Below are 19,063 nucleotides of genomic sequence, written 5' to 3'. Positions count from 1 at the left end.
GATCAATTAGAGACTCTTGAGTTATCAAAACTCTTTTGTTGATTAGTGATTGAAAATTGCTAGTTGGCTTAGGCTTCACTAAATCTAGTCTTTGATTAGAACTTGTGAACTTAAGATGATTTCGCTCACTTGACTTTTCTTCATTGTTAGAGGTTAACTAAGTGAAAGCAAAAGGCAATTACCATTACAATTGACAATGATAATAAGGATAGGAATTCTAATTCTCTTTCTTTGCTAAGAGCTTACTTAATTATTAGTTTATTTTCTCGTTATTTAAATTTCTTGTCTCCTATTTCAAAACCCCAAAAAGAAGAACATCATAACTAATAATAAATACACTTCCATGCGATTCATTGAGAGACGACCCGAGGTTTGAATACTTCAGTTTACTTTTATTGGGTTTGTATTTGTGACAAACAAATTAAATTTGATTTGAGGATTCATTGTTGGTTTAGAACTATACTTGCAACGCGATTATTTTTGTGAAATTCTTTACCGACAATTTCCTCGCATCAATTTTTGGCGCCGTTGCCGGGGAATCGCAAATGTGTGCCTTATTATTGGTTATTGTGAATATTGTGAATATGCTTACCTTTTTGTTTCTTTGTTAGTTGTTTCTAGTTTTAGGAGTTTATTTTTATTATTTCTTATTAGTTTTGTTTTTTTTTCTCTCGTTACTATGAATTCTCACCCCTTTGGCTATGAGTTTGGTTACAATTATGTTGTAGGGAATGGAAGCTACAATGAGAACATGCATCAAGGATAGGACAATCAAAGATGGGAGGAGCCACAAGGATTTGATCAACCATCTTGGCAACAACCTCCTCCAATATACTACGAGCAAGAGCCATTCCATGATGCATACGAAGACAATGGTTATGGTGGACCTCTTTGTGACAATCAACAACCACCATCATACACCTATGAATCCTCCTCTTCAACATAGTTTTAAATCACCATATTCACAAGTCCCGTACTACCAAACCCCTCCCTATGATCCTAACCCATATCCACCATACCAACCACCTTATGAGCCGTATGAACCATACATAGAGCCTCCCCAATTCTAACACAATTACTCCCAAGAACTACCACCTTCATATACACCATGTCCATATGCATCAATCCAAGAGCAATATGATCCTAATTATGTTAGCCAAGCGGAACAAGAGCCACGGGATCATTTTAAGGAAGCAATAGATCGACTTCAAGCAACCATCCATCAAATGGAGCGAGAGAAAAGCCGAAAAGCACACGAAGCTCTCATGGCTAACATTGCCAAAACGGATGAATGTGTTGTGCAACAAGTGGAAAAGATGGAGAGTGTTGAACCGCCATATCCTTATCATGATGAACCACTCTCTTATCATGAACCTTTTCTCCCAACTGATGAACCCTCATATCCACTCCAATATCCAATGGATGACACTCTTGGTGTTCTTCTTCAAGAGCAAAGAGAGATGCAAAGGACGACACTAGATTTCATAGCTACCTTGACCGAGATAGTAGGTAATCTAGCTTCACTGCGCCTCAACACTCAAAGTACCCGCATGGCCGCATGTGGAGAATCTAATAAGGAGCATAGCATGAAGGAGAAGTTAGAAACTCCAGTGAAAAATGAGGAATGTGACTTTGTATTGGAACAATTGGAGGAAGCCGTAATAGTTGAAGAGGAAGAAGTAGTTGAAAACTTAGAAGATGCTGAACCTCCATGGGAATCTAGAGTTGTAGAGTATTCCTCCAAGAAGCTTGAATTTGATGTTGAGGAGGCTAGTGCACAACCTCTAAGGCATATTTGCTATGAAGAATTAGACGGAATAGATCAAGAAGCAAGTTCTCTTTGTGATGATGATCATGAATCAAGCCCTCCTAGCAATGAATTTACATCCACAAGTGAAATCCTTGAGTTAGAAGAGTCTTTTCCCGATGAAATTGAAAGCAACATTGAGGTAGATCTCTCTCAAGCTCATAGTTATGATTTGAGTGACGGAGAAGAGTTGGATGAATCCGGTGAGTTAAAGCTTGAAAGTGAAGAATCTTTTCAAAAGGTGGAAGTCCTTCAAAAAGGGTGGATGGGAGTTGAATATGCTTTGTCAAGATCGTTGGAGACTTCTCTACCTCGGTTGCCATCTACTCCTTTATTTGAGTGGGTAAAACTTATCTCTATTAGCTTTATTGTCCCACTTGAGTATGGTATGCTTGAAACGGATGGCCAACTTAGGAGGCTTTGTGGAATGAAGCGTAAGAGAAAGATGTTTAGTGGTTGGAGTTGCAAATCAATACTCATCAAGGTTGAGATTTCAAGAGCTAGATGCAAGGGTAGGACTAGTGATCAATTGGTTAGAGCTAAGAGAAGAGTTTGGTACCTCATTGAGAATTCGGATTGCTTGCCACCCGGTTGGAACAATGATGATCAACTTAAAGATGGGTGTAAAAACAAAATTTGGGATCCCGGCATACAAGATGATCAACTTTGGGAGTTCAAAGCTTATGAAGAACTCTATCAAGGCTTGGTGAATTCACTTGGAAATGTTGGAGCTAATTGGAAGTCCAAGCATTGGTGGAAGTTTCAAGATGAGTTCAAGCACAAGCCACCATGACAAGGAGCTCACCAAATGTCCAACTTAAGGATTTTAACTAAAAGTGCTAGGTGGGAGACACCCCACCATGGTAAATTCTTCCTTTTTTTTCTCTTTTATTTATATTGGTAATAAGTTGAATTTTCAATTTTAGTTGGGTTTATTTTATTTAAGTTGTGGTTTTACTTATTTAATGAAGTCTGGCATTACTTTGGTAGCTTGTTAGTTTATTTAAAAAAAGGGGGGGAGGGGGGACTGTCACGCGTACGGGTGACCAACGCGTACGCGTCAACGCCCATTCTCCAATTATGCTAAATTCGTGCTGGGACAGAGCGTCACGTGCTGCACTTAACAGAACTCGCTAGGGGCGATTTCTGGGCTGTTTTTGGCCCAGTTCCAAGCCCGAAAACACAGATTAGAGGCTGCAGAGTGGGGGAATCAATCATTCATTCACTTCTCATTATTCACATTAGTTAGGTTTTAGATGTAGTTTTCTAGAGAGAGAGGTTCTCTCCTCTCTCTAGGTTTTAAGGTTTTTAGTCTTGTTCCTTCCAAGTTTCAGATTTCTACCTTACTTTAATTTAGGTTCCTTCTACTTTTATTTGTTCTAGCACTTTAGTTATTTATTTCCCTTGTTGATTTCTTTATTTTCCCAATTTAGTTTATGAAATCTTCATGTTAGATTCAATTTTCTTTTTAATGCAATTTGTGTTTCATGGTTCTTATTATTCAATTGCTTTGTTATTGTTATTTCTTTGCTTTGGTTAGTCTTAGATTTTACATTCTCTTATTACTTTTCTATGCTTTTATTTTGTACCTTCCAAGTGTTTGATGAAATACTTGGGTGGATTTTAATTTAGATTTTTATGTTCTTAACTTGGATTGATCAATTAGAGACTCTTGAGTTATCAAAACTCTTTTGTTGATTGGTGATTGAAAATTGCTAGTTGGCTTAGGCTTCACTAAATCTAGTCTTTGATTAGAACTTGGGAACTTAAGTTGATTTCGCTCACTTGACTTTTCTTCATTGTTAGAGGTTAACTAAGTGAAAGCAAAAGGCAATTACCATTACAATTAACAATGATAATGAGGATAGGAATTATAATTCTCTTTCTTTGCTAAGAGCTTACTTAATTATTAGTTTATTTTCTCGTTATTTAAATTTCTTGTCTCCTATTTCAAAACCCCAAAAAGAAGAACATCATAACCAATAATAAATACACTTCCATGCGATTTCTTGAGAGATGACCCGAGATTTGAATACTTCAGTTTACTTTTATTGGGTTTGTATTTGTGACAAACAAATTAAATTTGATTTGAGGATTCATTGTTGGTTTAGAACTATACTTGCAACGCGATTATTTTTGTGAAATTCTTTACCGACAATTTCCTTGCATCAATTTTTGGCACCATTGCCGGGGAATCGCAAATGTGTGCCTTATTATTGGTTATTGTGAATATTGTGAATATGTTTGCCTTTTTGTTTCTTTGTTAGTTGTTTCTAGTTTTAGGAGTTTATTTTTATTATTTCTTATTAGTTTTTGTTTTTTTTTCTCTCGTTACTATGAATTCTCACCCCTTTGGCTAAGAGTTTGGTTACAATTATGTTGTAGGGAATGAAAGCTACAATGAGAATATGCATCAAGGATGGGACAATTAAAGATGGGAGGAGCCACAAGAATTTGATCAACCATCTTGGCAACAACATCCTCCAATGTACTACGAGCAAGAGCCATTCCATGATGCATACGAAGACAATGGTTATGGTGGACCTCTTTGTGACAATCAACAACCACCATCATACACCTATGAACCCTCTCTTCAACATAGTTTTGAATCACCATACTCACAAGTCCCGTACCACCAAACACCTCCCTCTGATCCTAACCCATATCCACCATACCAACCACCTTATGAGCCGTATGAACCATACATAGAGCCTCCCCAATTCTAACATAATTACTCCCAAGAACTACCACCTCCATATACACCATGTCCATATCCATCAATCCAAGAGCAATATGATCCTAATTATGTTAGCCAAGCGGAACAAGAGCCACGGGATCATTTTAAGGAAGCAATAGATCGACTTCAAGCAACCATCCATCAAATGGAGCGAGAGAAAAGCTGAAAAGCACACGAAGCTCTCATGGCTAACATTGCCAAAATGGATGAATGTGTTGTGCAACAAATGGAAAAGATGGAGAGTGTTGAACCGCCATATCCTTATCATGATGAACCATTCTCTTATCATGAACCTTTCCTCCCAACCGATGAACCTTCATATCCACTCCAATCTCCAATGGATGATACTCTTGATTTTCTTCTTCAAGAGCAAAGAGAGATGCAAAGGACGACACTAGAGTTCATAGCTACCTTGACCGAGGTAGTAGGTAATCTAGCTTCACTGCGCCTCAACACTCAAAGTACCCGCATGGCCGCATGTGGAGAATCTAATAAAGAGCGTAGCATGAAGGAGAAGTTAGAAACTCCGGTGAAAAATGAGGAATGTGACTTTGTATTGGAACAATTGGAGGAAGCCGTAATAGTTGAAGAGGAGGAAGTAGTTGAAGACTTAGGAGATGCTGAACCTCCATGGAAATCTAGAGTTGTAGAGTATTCCTCCAAGAAGCTTGAATTTGATGTTGAAGAGGCTAGTGCACAACCTCCAAGGCATATTCCCTATGAAGAATTAGACGGAATAGATCAAGAAGCAAGTTCTCTTTGTGATGATGATCATGAATCAAGCCCTCCTAGCAATGAATTTGCATCCACAAGTGAAATCCTTGAGTTAGAAGAGCCTTTTCCCGATGAAACTGAAAGCAACATTGAGGTAGATCTCTCTCAACCTCATAGTTATGATTTGAGTGACGGAGAAGAGTTGAATGAATCCGGTGAGGAAAAGCTTGAAAGTGAATAATCTTTTCAAAAGGTAGAAGTCCTTCGAAAAGGGTGGACGGGAGTTGAATATGCTTTGTCAAGATCGTTGGAGACTTCTCTACCTCGGTTGCCATCTACTCCTTTATTTGAGTGGGTAAAACTTATCTCTATTAGCTTTATTATTCCACTTGAGTATGGTATGCTTGAAACGGATGGCCAACTTAGGAGGTTTTGTGGAATGAAGCGTAAGAGAAAGATGTTTAGTGTTTGGAGTTGCAAATCAATACTCATCAAGGTTGAGATTTCAAGAGCTAGATGCAAGGGTGGGACTAGTGATCAATTGGTTAGAGCTAAGAGAAGAGTTTGGTACCTCATTGAGAATTCGGATTGCTTGCCACCCGGTTGGAACAATGATGATCAACTTAAAGATGGGTGTAGAAAATAAAATTTGGGATCCCAGCATACAAGATGATCAACTTTGGGAGCTCAAAGCTTGTGAAGAACTCCATCAAGACTTGGTGAATTCACTTGGAAATGTTGGACCTAATTGGAAGTCCAAGCATTGGTGGAAGTTTCAAGATAAGTTCAAGCACAAGCCACCATGACAAGGAGCTCACCAAATGTCCAACTTAAGGACTTTAACTAAAAGTGCTAGGTGGGAGACACCCCACCATGGTAAATTCTTCCTTTTTTCTCTTTTATTTATATTGGTAATAAGTTGAATTTTCAATTTTAGTTGGGTTTATTTGATTTAAGTTGTGGTTTTACTTATTTAATGAAGTCTGGCATTACTTTGGTAGCTTGTTAGTTTATTTAAAAAAAAGGAGGGGTGGGCTGTCACGCGTACGGGTGACCAACGCGTACGCATCAATGCCCATTCTCCAATTATGCTAAATTCGTACTGGGACAGAGCGTCACGTGCTGCACTTAAGAACTCGCTGGGGGCGATTTCTGAACTATTTTTGGCCCAGTTCCAAGCCCGAAAACACAGATTAGAGGCTGCAAAGTGGGGGAATCAATCATTCATTCACTTCTCATTATTCACATTAGTTAGGTTTTAGATGTAGTTTTCTAGAGAGAGAGAGGTTTTCTCCTCTCTTTAGGTTTTAGGGTTTTTAGTCTTGTTCCTTCCAAGTTTCAGATTTCTACCTTACTTTAATTTAGGTTCCTTATACTTTTATTTGTTCTAGCACTTTAGTTATTTATTTCCCTTGTTGATTTCTTTATTTTCTCAATTTAGTTTATGAAATCTTCACATTAGATTCAATTTTCTTTTTAATGCAATTTGTGTTTCATGGTTCTTATTATTCAATTGCTTTGTTATTGTTATTTCTTTGCTTTGGTTAGTCTTAGATTTTACATTCTCTTATTATTTTTGTATGCTTTTATTTTGTACCTTTCAAGTGTTTGATGAAATGCTTGGGTGGATTTTAATTTAGACTTTTATATTCTTAACTTGGATTGATCAATTAGAGACTCTTGAGTTATCAAAACTCTTTTGTTGATTGGTGATTGAAAATTGCTAGTTGGCTTAGACTTCACTAAATCTAGTTTTTTATTAGAACTTGTGAACTTAAGTTAATTTCGCTCACTTGACTTTTCTTCATTGTTAGAGGCTAACTAAATGAAAGAAAAAGGCAATTACCATTACAATTGACAATGATAATGAGGATATGAATTCTAATTCTCTTTCTTTGCTAAGAGCTTACTTAATTATTAGTTTATTTTCTCGTTATTTAAATTTCTTGTCTCCTATTTCAAAACTCCAAAAAGAAGAACATCATAACCAATAATAAATATACTTCTATCGATTCCTTGAGAGACGACCCGAGGTTTGAATACTTCGGTTTACTTTTATTGGGTTTGTATTTGTGATAAATAAATTAAATTTGATTTGAGGATTCATTGTTGGTTTAGAACAATACTTGCAACGCGATTATTTTTGTGAAATTCTTTATCGACAATTTCCTCGCATCAATCAGCGCTGACGCGGAAAGGGAGGTGGCACGAGGGTCAGAGAGGCAGGCCCGATCGGGTTCTACGCAGGATGAAGCGGGTCTGCGTGCTTTGATGGCTTCGACACGTGGCACGCTAAGTGCCGTTGATCCTGGGGGCGTTTAGAGAGAGGAGAACCTGAAGCGGACACCGATCTTCAGGTAGTACGTGAGGGTGCGTTTCGCGGCGGCTGGCGACGAGTCTGGAGGCGTTGGAATCATGACAACGAGAGGAGCACACTGGTGGCGGCGGTGACGAACCAAAACTTCGAGAAAATATCAAAAAACGAGGGCAAAAAATACTGCTAGAAGAGAAAAACAAAGGGGCTATGAACGAATATTCATGGAAAAAAAACCTATGTTTTTAATACCATGTTAGAAACAAGAGAGCAATCTGAAGAATGTATTATTCAGGTTGTTGAGAATGATACAATATAGAAAGGTATTTATAAGTGCTAAGAGAATCGAAATAATAAAAACGTAATATCCTATAATAAATATTTAGATATGCTAAATAATGTTAATTGATCTAATTGATCCTAATTATACCCTAATAATATCCATCAATTTTATCTATAGTTATAAATATAAATACAACTTTGTTTTTTCTCCAATTGTATTCATATATATTGATATTATTAATGTGTTTTTGTATATGAATAACTATAGTTGATAATATTTATCTAACTAATTACAATTTTTTTTAAAGAAAAGTTTATTCTTGCAATCAGAAGTTACACTACAAAAAAAAATCATAAATTATTACTTTTAACTTACTAATACAAACAATTAATTAATTTATACAAGTAATTTTAAGTAAATATAAATTTTTCAAATAACTTAATAAAAATAAATTTAAGGGTGAAGTATATTTTTTGTCCCTAAAGTTTGGCAAAAGATTCAAAAATACGCCTAAGTTTTATTTTGTTTCAATTTTGTCCTAGAAGTTTTCAATTTGCATCAAATATAATCTCGACGGCTAAATTTTCAAAAAATTTAAGACTAATCTAACAATAATGCATGAAAATTATGCTTGATTTGCTTGTGTTGAGGGTTGTTCTTATGAAATTGTTGTTGAATTGGTCTTAATTTTTTTGAAAAATTAGCCGTTAGGGATATATTTGATACAAATCGAAAACTTTTGGAACAAAATTGAAACAAAATAAAACTTACGGATATTTTTAAAACTTTTGTCAAACTTTAAAAACAAAAAGTATACTTTACCATAAATTTAATATTAATTTTTTAAGTTTTTTTATTAAATAATTTTTTATATATATAAAATTTATTTTAATTTTACATGGATCTAAATCTAGTTGCATATAATTTCATATCTTTTGTCGCCTAAATTTTTTTACTATATACCCGAAAGAAGTCCAAATTATTAAAGACTAAAATTTTTTACTATATTTTCTGAAATTGACATTTTCTTTGAATTTATTCTGACTTAACAGGCCATTTATATTAACCAAGTGAGGTACTGTTAAGATTGATGTTTATTTTTCACTAATAATCGAATTTTTTTCGTCGCTTTCTTTTTTAAAATGTTAAATTTTAAAATTATAATACTTCAATTTTGGTTTGTAAATTACATATTATGGCATAAATATTATAATGATGATATTAAAGAAGTTTTTAGTGTAAAATTGTGAGAAATGTATTAACATACTTAAAAAAATTTTAACCGGTTGCGTGACATCCTTGAGTTTCCTTCTCATTGTTTCCACCCAATAAAGGCGTTCTTGTATTTCCACCATATGAATAATTTATAGTATATCTTAGTGGCTATATTGAACGGAACAACAAAGTTTCGCTTCCCTACAGAAAATACTAGAACCGCTTCCTATTTTATAATATAGTGAATTCACCATGTGAATTGTTGATCTATCCTATAATAATTAACAATTAAGTATCACTGTAAATAAGCAATGCAAAATCCGGATACCTATCGTTAACTAAGCTGAAATATCAATTTAATATTAAGTAGTACATTGTTTATTTTACTTTATCATTGGGAAATAATTTCCCTTGCTGGTTAGGTGAAATTCGATTAAACAAAATTCTTATAGATCATATAATTCTTTGTCGAGAAAAAAATGAATTAATAATTTTTTTGTTGTAAAATAAATAAGGAAGAAGTAATAAAATAAAAGTATAAATAGAAAATACTATTATTAGTATTTACCAATACTATTATACTACTATAAAGATAATATATTAATATTATATTAATAGTATATGAAGAAAGAAAATAAAGAAATGCTTTATATAAGAAAGAGAGAGAGAGGAAGTATTTGCTTTTTATTGCTAAGTGTATATTTCTTTTACCTCGTTCATGCTTTTATAGGCAAACAAATACAACTTTTCACACTTCATTAATTGAGTTTTGTCATGAGAACTTGCTCCTTTCAGTATAGAAAAACTAAGCCGCCCATAAATGAGCATTCATCCTTATCTATCCTTGTTGTAACACTCCCCCTTGGATGCTCATTTAGGGATATGCCTCATTAAAACCTTACTAAAGAAAAATCCAGTGGGAAAAAAAATTTAGTGAAGGAAAAAGAGTACAATATCCTTTGTGACGGGGACTGCCTCGTTAAAAACCTTGTCAAGAAAAACCCAATGGGAAAAAAAATTTGACCAAGGAAAAAAGAGTACAGTCTCCCCCTCTTGTCGACATCATTTAATGTCTCGAAATCGGCGCATCCCAATCTCATGTACCAATCTTTCAAATGAGGATTTTGGGAGTGACTTTGTAAATAAATCTGCCAGATTGTCACTTGAGCGGATCTGTTGGACATCAATTGTCCCTTGATTTTGAAGATCATAAGTAAAGAAGAATTTGGAAGAAATATGCTTTGTTCTATCACCTTTGATGTATCCGCCTTTAAGTTGAGCAATGCATGCTGTATTATCTTCAAACAGGACAGTTGGAGCTATCTTATGATCAATCAGTCCACATGATGACAGAATATATTGTATCAAACTCCAGAGCCAAAAACACTTGCGACTTGCGTCATGAATCGCTAGTATTTCGGCATGATTAGAGGATGTTGCAGCAATCGTCTGTTTCGTGGACCTCCATGATATAGCTATTCCACCATATGTAAACAGGTATACTGTTTGAGATCTCCCTTTATGTGGATCAGATAAGTAGCCAGCATCTGCATAGCCAACTAGTTATGACTTGGATCCATAGGAATAATCAACCGTTCCATGAAGATATCGAAAGATTTGCTTGATTCCGCTCCAATGTCTTCTGGTTGGAGAGGAACTATACCTTGTTAGTAAGTTCACAGCAAATGATATATCGGGTCGTGTATTATTAGCAAGATACATTAGCGCTCCAATGGCACTAAGATATGGTACTTATGGACCAAAGATATCTTTATTTTCTTCTTTAGGACGGAATTGATCCTTTTTCACATTCAAAGATCTTACGATCATTGGGGTACTCAAGGGATGTGACTTATCCATATAAAATCTCTTCAAGATCTTTTCTGTGTATGTTGTTTGATGAATAAAGATCCCATTTTTTATATGCTCGATCTGCAGGCCGAGACAAAATTTAGTCCTTCCAAGATCTTTCATCTCAAACTCTTCTTTTAGAGTTTTTATAATTGTTGGAATCTCTTCAGGAGTCCCAATGATATTTAAATCATCAACGTACACAGCAATTATAATGAATCCAGATGCAGATTTCTTTATGAAAACACATGGACAGATATCATCATTCTTGAATCCATTTTTGGCCAGATACTCAGTAAGACGATTATACCACATTCGTCCAGATTGTTTCAGACCATATAAAGATCTTTGCAATTTGACTGAGTATAACCCTTGCGAATATTCATTGGATGGTTTGGATATCTTTAGTCCTTCGGGGACTTTCATATAGATATCCCGATCTAACGAGCCGTATAAGTAGGCTGTTACCACATCCATTAAATGTATATGCAGTTTATGATATGCAGATAAACTGACCAAATAACGTAATGTTATCGCATCCACTACTGGGGAATACATTTCTTCATAATCTATACCGGGTCTTGGTGAAAAACCTTGTGCCACAAGTCGGGCTTTATAGCGCACAACTTCATTTTTCTCATTTCGTTTTCTCACAAATACCCACCTATATCCAACAGGTTTTACATCTTCTGGTATACGGACTACAGGTTCAAAGACTTCACGTTTTGCAAGTGAGTCTAACTTAGCCTTCATGGCTTCTTTCCATTTTGGCCAATCATTCCTTTGTCGATATTTTTCAACTGATCTTGGCTCAAGATCCTTACTTTCATGCATGATCTTTAATGCCACATTATATGCAAATATTTCATTGACAATTGTCTTATTTCGGTCCCATTTCTCTCCTATAAAGACATAATTTATCGAGATCTCGTCATTTTCACAATTTTCAGGTGCCTGAACGTCTTCTGGCGTTAAAACTATATCAGAATTTTGGACAACTGTAGGTGTCTCTATTATGTCTTTTTCAACAGGAATATTATTTACCTCTTTTCTCTTTCGAAGATTTTTGTCTTTGGAACCGACAGGCCTGCCACGCTTCTGGCGTGTATTTGCTTCGATGGCAATTTGTCCAACTGGGACATCAATTCAAATTAGGGCATTTTCTGCTGGTATATACGACTTGGTTATCCTCTTTGTATCAGAAAATGCATCAGGCAATTTATTTGCTATTCTTTGCAAATGTAGAATCTTTTAAACTTCTAGTTCACATTGCCCTGATCGAGGATCTAAATGCATCAACGATGATGCATTCCAATTAAGTTCCTTTTCAGGAAGCTTATTCTCTCCCCCCTAATGTTGGAAATTTTGATTCATCAAAATGACAATCCGCAAACCGGGCTTTAAATACATCTCCCGTTTGTATCTCAAGATACCTCACTATAGAAGGAGAATCATATTCAACATATATCCCCAATTTTCTTTGGGGTCCCATTTTGGTGCGATTAGGTGGTGCAATGAGAACATATATTGCACACCCGAATATTCTTAAATGGGAAACATTTGGCTATTGGCCAAATGCTAATTGCATAGGAGAGAACTTATGGTAACTCGTTAGCCTCAAACGAATAAGTGCTGCGGCATGTAAAATAGCATGCCCCCAAACCGAGGTTGGGAGATATTTTCTCATAAGTAAGGGTCTAGCAATTAATTGGAGGCGCTTAATAAGTGATTCTGCTAACCCATTTTGTGTGTGAACATAAGCTACTGGATGTTCAACACTTATTCCATTAGCCATACAATATGCATCAAAAGCTTGGGAAGTAAATTCACCAGCATTATCAAGACGAATTACTTTGATTGGATTTTCTGGAAATTGTGCTTTTAATCGAATAATTTGAGTCAGTAATCTCGCAAACGCCAGATTGCGAGAAGATAATAAGCACACATGTGACCATCTCGAAGATGCGTCTATTAGGACCATAAAATATCTAAAAGATCCACATGGTGGATGAATAGGTCCACATATATCACCTTGAATCCTTTCTAGGAATTCAGGGGACTCAAATCCAACCATTACTAGTGATGGTCTTAAAATTAACTTTCCCTGAAAACATGCAGCACAACAAAATTCACTAGTTTTAAGAATCTTCTGGTTCTTTAGTGAATGTCCATGAGAGTTTTCAATAATTCTCCTCATCATGGTTGTTCCCGGATGACCCAATCGGTCGTGCCAAGTTATGAATTCATTTGGGCTAGTAAACTTCTGGTTTACAGTGGCATGTGATTCAATTACACTAATCTTGGTATAATATAACCCAGATGAAAGTAAGGGTAATTTTTCTAATATAACTTTCTTATTTGAATCATGAGTTGTGATACATAAATACTCATGATTTCCCTTATTCATAGTCTCAATATGATATCCATTTCAGCGAATATCTTTAAAACTCAATAAGTTTTTTCGAGACTTGGTAGACAACAGTGCATTATTTATTATGAATTTTGTTCCTCCAAGAAACAAAATTATAGCTCTTCCGGAGCCTTCAATCACATTGCCTGAGCCAATAATAGTATTAACACGTTCTTTTTTTGGCACCAGATGGGTAAAATATATATCACTTTTGAGAATAGTGTGCGAACTTGCACTATCCGCAAGGCATACATCTTCATTATATATCCTTGTCATTTTCTTCAAAGACAAATAATAATAAAATGAGCAGTATGCACAGTTAAATTGAATACTTGATCAGAATTATTTCTCTAAGAAATACTGCACATAAAAATAATGTCATATACTAAAATTTTATTTTAAAACATGACATATTTAATGATTTCAAAATTCATAAATATTAATATTTTATTATTTATATACATCATAGAAAATAAAACTTAATAATAAGTTCTTTACATTATTTATTTACATGGATACTTAACAATCTCACATATTAAACTATTCCATCATTGATCAAATGACCAATATTCCCTTCAGGACCTTCAAAGAAATCAGATACATCATAATGAGTGGTGGAATTTTCAGCATCATTTGAAACGAAATTCGACTCTTTTCCCTTGTCGTCATTTTTCAAAGATGCCTGGTAAAGATCGACTAGGTACCTTGGGGTACGGCAGGTACGTGACCAATGGCCCTTTCCACCACAACGGAAACACTTATCCTCTATTGATTTATTCTGCCCGATATTTCTTTTTTATCCCACTTCTGGTGAGATCCTCTCTTTTGAATATAATTCCTTTTCCTTCCATAATTTTTCTTGTTGTTAAAAGCTTGCCATTTACCTCTTCTGGAGTAATGATTTGTTGCATTTACTTCAGAAAATGGGGCGGCGCCAGCAGGGCGCACTTCATGATTCTTTAAAAGCAACTCATTGTTGCATTCAGCAACAAGAAGGTAAGAAATTAACTTAGAATATTTTTTAAACCATTTTTCTCGATACTGCTGCTGTAGGAGCACATTCGAGGCATGGAAGGTTGAGAAAGTTTTCTCCAACATATCATGATCAGTTATCTTTTTCTCACATAATTTCATTCGTGAGGTGATTCGAAACATTGCAGAATTATATTCATTTATAGATTTAAAATCCTGTAGACGCAAGTGCGTCCATTCATATCGGACTTGAGGAAGTATTACCGTTTTTTTATGATTATACCTTTCTTCAAGGTCTTTCCAAAGATCTGCAGGATCTTTTAATGTGAGATATTCATTTTTCAATCCTTCGTCAAGATGACGACGAAGAAAAATCATGGCTTTGGCTTTATCCTTCTGAGAAGCATTATTTTCAGCCTTAATGGTATCTCCAAGATCCATTGAATCAAGATGAATTTCAGCATCTAGTATCCATGATAAATAATTGTTTTCAGATATATCAAGAGCATTGAATTCAAGATGAGAGAGTTTCGACATAATAAAAATTTGTTACCTAAGTCTTCCTAAAAATTTGATCAGAGCCTCGTGCTGATAACGTGTTGTAAAATAAATAAGGAAGAAGTAATAAAATAAAGTATAAATAGAAAACACTATTATTAGTATTTACCAATACTATTATACTACTATAAAGATAATATATTAATATTATATTAGTAGTATATGAAGAAAGAAAATAAAAAAATGCTTTATATAAGAAAGAGAGAGAGAGAGGAAGTATTTGCTTTTTATTGCTAAGTGTATATTTTTTTTGCCTCGTTCATGCTTTTATAGGCAAACAAATACAATTTTCCACACTTCATTAATTGAGCTTTGTCATGAGAACTTTCTCCTTTCAGTATAGAAAAACTAAGCCGCCCATAAATAAGCATCCATCCTTATCTATCCTTGTTGTAACATTTCTTTTCTTTTTTGTTAATTGTTCATTTGTGGTCAATGTAAGTCCCAAGTGGTACACCTAGTTGGTTTTTTTTTTTTTTTTTCCGATAGATTGAAAAACCCCCAATTTTAGGTTATACACTCACACACACTACACCCACACACATGATATCCCCCCTTTTTTTTTGTCAAGTTTGCACTAGACGAGACTTGAACTTGAGATCTCTTAGTAAAAAAGGAGAACATATGCTACTTGAGTTAAAGCTGATTGTACAACTAGTTGGTTTAAGTTTTGGTGCCTGCAGAAGGTTTTAAATATTTGATAGTGATTCAGAAAGATGCATAAGACCCACAACATTCGTTTTTGGTCAAGAAGACCCACAATTTTAATGTTTAGTCCCATTTAAATTTGGGCCTGTATTCGTTCTCCCAAGTCCCTAACATTATACATGCTGAAATGGTTCCAACTTAAGTGCACACTGTTAGCCAAAAAAGAAAAAAAAGTGCGGGTTCTTTGATGATAAGGCTTGTGGGTCTGTTCTACTTGGTGGTGAGTTTGTTGAGCTTCACTGGAGTGAATGCTATGCATGGAAGGGAAAGTAGTGGACATGAAGCAGTGAAAGGAATAATGATACATGGGAAATCTCACATTGGAAAGACTGATGATGATTTTGTCTGTGCAACTCTTGATTGGTGGCGTCCTCAGAAATGTGACTATGGAACATGCAGCTGGGGTCATGCTTTTCTTCTCAACCTGGTATTCTTTCTTTCTTTCTTTGTACTGTGCTATTTGAATCTATCTAATTATTATTCTTTTTTCCGCTTAAATTTTTCACTGCTGCAAATTATTGCAACATAATGATAACTAAAGATTGTTTCTGCTGCTGTGTTATACTTTTTTTTTTCTTGAGTTCTAAATAGTAAATATCATTCTGTGATGATATTCTTTTTTCCCATTTATGCAATGATGCTGTAGTGACTTCTCAGACTAACATTCATACATTTAGAATCTGTATGTAGCATAAAAGTGAGAGAGAGGAATTTACACCTTTTAATTTTCATTTCTTGGAGGACCTCAACAACAAAATATTGTTAAATGCAGTAAAGGGTAAGAAAGAATAGACATCTCTATAATATTCACAAGAAGTTACCTCTTCTTTCTTTTATTCTTTTGGGGACCACCTTTTTCCTGGGAGCTTATTAAGGATCATTAATTCTGAATATTCTGCAGCATTTTCACCATTGAAGATTAGGTTAGGTAGCACCTTGCAAGATAAGGTCATATATGGGAGTGAAGAAAGTCCAAAACCATGTACTCCTTTTGTTAACAGCTCCTCTGAGATATTTGGATCCACTGAAGGATGCTTACCAATGCATAGATGGGATGAGCTAAACAGCTTTTTCCAAAAAGCAGGGTAAAAATCAGTTCTCCCTTTTAAGTTGTTTCCTTCCCTCTGTCTATCTTTTTAGCACTAAACAAGAATCATCTTGTTATTAACAAGTTTAACATTAATGATAGGTATATTTCAGGGCTAAGGTTATCTTTGAATTGAATGCTTTTGCTGGAAGAACCATACAATCTGGTTCTGCAGTTGGACCATGGAACTTCTCCAATGCCAAATCTTTTATCCGTTACACTGAGAAAGAATTACAGCATTGCTGGTTGGGAATTTGGTAAGTGTATGCTCCCTCATTACATATATGCCAAAGTAGCAAGCATCAGTGTAATTGATTCAATAAGACAAATTATAAATGGTGATTTTAAGACTCATTATCTTTGTCACGTAGCAGGATTTCACATTGAGTTTCTAACACAAACATGGCAAGTCTTTCAAGTACTTTTTGCAAAACAAAAATAGCATGTCTCCCTCGATAGAATTAATTGTATAAATGAATTCCTTCTTGCTTGTGCAGGCAATGAATTGTGCGGGAGTGGAGTTGGAACAAGTGTTTCTGCAGAACAATATGCTTCTGATATTGCTGCTTTAAGAAACATAATTCATGATGTATATAGAGGGATTAGGCATAAGCCACTGGTCATTGCTCCAGGTGGCTTCTATGATGCAAATTGGTTCCAGGAATTTGTAAACAAATCTGGTAAATCTGTTGATGTGGTATCTCATCACACATATATAACCTCGGACCAGGTATCATCCACCAAATAGGAATTCTAATGTTATAATATTTGACCAATGTTTATGAATTTTGGTTATAACAAAAGCTACTACTTTATCTTACATTCAGGAGTTGATGAGCACCTAATTGAAAAAATTCTTGATCCATCATATCTTGATGAGTGGCTAGCACATTCAGTGGCCTCAAAAACATACTTCAAAAATCAGCAACCAAAGCAAAAGTATGGGTTGGTGAGGCAGGAGGGGCTTACAACAGTGGGCACCATCTTGTGTCTGATGCATTTGTCTATAGCTTCTGGTTAGTTTAACTAACTCACCTTTATTTTTTTTCATTTTTATTTTTATTTTTATTTTTATTTTGTCATTGGAGATTCTACAAGCATTTGCTCTAATGATAATACATCATAACACAGATATTTGGATCGGCTTGGAATGTCGGCTGTTTATGACACCAGAACATACTGCAGACAGTTTGGTTGGAGGAAACTATAGTTTACTAAACACTACTACTTTTGTGTCAAATCCAAATTATTATAGATACCAAATATTAAATTTCATAGTTGAAGGAGGACCAACATATTACTGTGGACTATTTAATTTTAGCTTTCAAGTGTCATTCTCTTCAGAAAAATATTGTGTACTCATTATACAAACTCGCACATACCTTTCTACCATTGGTTGAGGGTGTAGACTTATCATATGCAGATCACATTCTATCCAATGCTGAAAAGATGCTATGTTTAGCTATATAAAATAAAAATGAGTACAAAGATTTGCAATGTTTGTGTTAGAAACTCAATGTGAAATCCTACTATGTGACAAAAATAATGAGTCTTAAAATCACCATTTTTAATTTTACTCTTATTGAATCAATTACACTGATGCTTGCTACTTTGGCATATATGTAATGAGGGGCCACATTCCCAACCAGCAATGCTGTAATTCTTTCTTACAGTGTAACGGATAAAAGATTCGGCATTGAAGAAGTTCCATGGTCCAACTGCAGAACCAGATTGTATGGTTCTTCCAACAAGAGCATTCAATCCAAAGATAACCTTAGCCCTGAAATATACCTATCATTAATGTTAAACTTGTTACTAACGAGATGATTCAAAATCTATGAATAATTGGATATTATTAAGTTTTAAATTTTTTTAAAAGATAATTAACACAACTATAATAAAATCTTATATAATTCAACCAAATATATCAAATCACACATAATTCAAACACAAATTTAACATAATAACATACATATAAAATTTCCAACATATAAATTAAAATAAAATGAATTAGAATTATTTACAAAACTTATATACATAAGGACATTTAAGTAAATTAATTTTTTGTGGAGATTTCACATGTTCCCGTGGGGCGGGTACCGGTACCTCAATCCCCTCCCCCGTCTCCATTTATTCGTGGGGGTGGGTCTCCGTCCCTGAAGAAATTTTGCATGTCCCTATTAACCTCCTCGTCGTAGGTAATCCCAGCGGGTATCCATGGGCGTGGATTTTTTTTCCATCCCTTAGCATTGTCCATGATCACACTTCACAGCAATTTTCATGATCATTTCCTGCTTTCACGTTATACCAAGTGAATATTTGCATTTTAAGTCACTTAATTCCTACAGATATCCAACTTTTATCTAAAGTATCTATATTTTTCATTTCAATGAATATCTCACTTCAG

At 34.9% G+C, this 19,063-nt stretch overlaps 1 pseudogene across 1 annotated transcript; it reads left to right on the top strand.

Moving 5' to 3' along the window:
- Positions 1–15,606: 15,606 nt before the first annotated feature.
- Positions 15,607–18,153, top strand: LOC107613161 (heparanase-like protein 3; annotated as a pseudogene). The gene is made up of 6 exons (XR_015896359.1): positions 15,607–15,996; positions 16,488–16,654; positions 16,770–16,913; positions 17,154–17,386; positions 17,484–17,672; positions 17,788–18,153. The product of XR_015896359.1 is annotated as a heparanase-like protein 3 (transcript).
- Positions 18,154–19,063: the final 910 nt, after the last annotated feature.

This window comes from Arachis ipaensis, chromosome B8 (genome assembly GCF_059453495.1).
Source record: "Arachis ipaensis isolate K30076 ecotype BB chromosome B8, ASM5945349v1, whole genome shotgun sequence".
In the NCBI taxonomy this organism is placed as follows: Eukaryota; Viridiplantae; Streptophyta; class Magnoliopsida; order Fabales; family Fabaceae; genus Arachis; species Arachis ipaensis.
This window is presented reverse-complemented; position numbering and strand designations above follow the sequence as displayed.